We start from the raw sequence: 755 nt of genomic DNA, 5'->3' as shown, positions 1-755 counted from the left end.
ACCCAATTCTAAAATGGGCATCTGAAATGAACAGACATTTCTCAGACAAAGAAATAAAAGCAGCAAGTAAATATATGAAAAAATGCTCCACATCACTGGTCATTCGAGAGATGCAGATGAAAATAACACTGAGATTTTACCTTACCCCACAAAGAATGGCTGCTATCAAGAAATCACACAATAACAAATGTTGGCATGGTTCTGGGGAGAAAGGAACCCTTCTCCATTGTTGGTGGGAGTGCAGACTGGTGCAACCACTATGGAAGTCAATATGGAGATACCTCAAAGAACTAGGATTAGAGGTTCCATTTGACCCAGCCATCCCTCTGTTGGGTATCTTTCCAAAAGAATTAAAAGTATCATACCACAGTGATATATGCGCACCCATGTTTATAGCAGCACAGTTTATAATAGCTAAAACTTGGAAACAGCCCATCTGCCCATCAATTGGAAACTGGATAAAGAAGATGTGGTTTTTTTATAAAATGGAATACTACTCAGCCATAAGAATGAGAAAGTAGATTCATTCATAGGTAAATGGGTGCATTTTGATGATAAAATCCTAAGTGAAATAAATGTCACACACATATGCAAATACTGAATAGTTTCTCTAGTGTGAAAAACTAAAACAGTACTCAAGATCCTAATAGGACAATTGGCAAATAGGAAGAAAAGGACATTGAGAAAGATAGGAAAAGGGGAGTAAGGGAAAAGGAAAAAAATATGAGAAAATGTAAAAATGGAATTAAAGCATT

This window comes from Fukomys damarensis, unplaced genomic scaffold, assembly GCF_012274545.1.
Source record: "Fukomys damarensis isolate Sample0158 unplaced genomic scaffold, DMR_v1.0_HiC HiC_scaffold_38, whole genome shotgun sequence".
Classification (NCBI taxonomy): domain Eukaryota; kingdom Metazoa; phylum Chordata; class Mammalia; order Rodentia; family Bathyergidae; genus Fukomys; species Fukomys damarensis.
Note: the sequence above shows the minus strand (reverse complement) of the source record.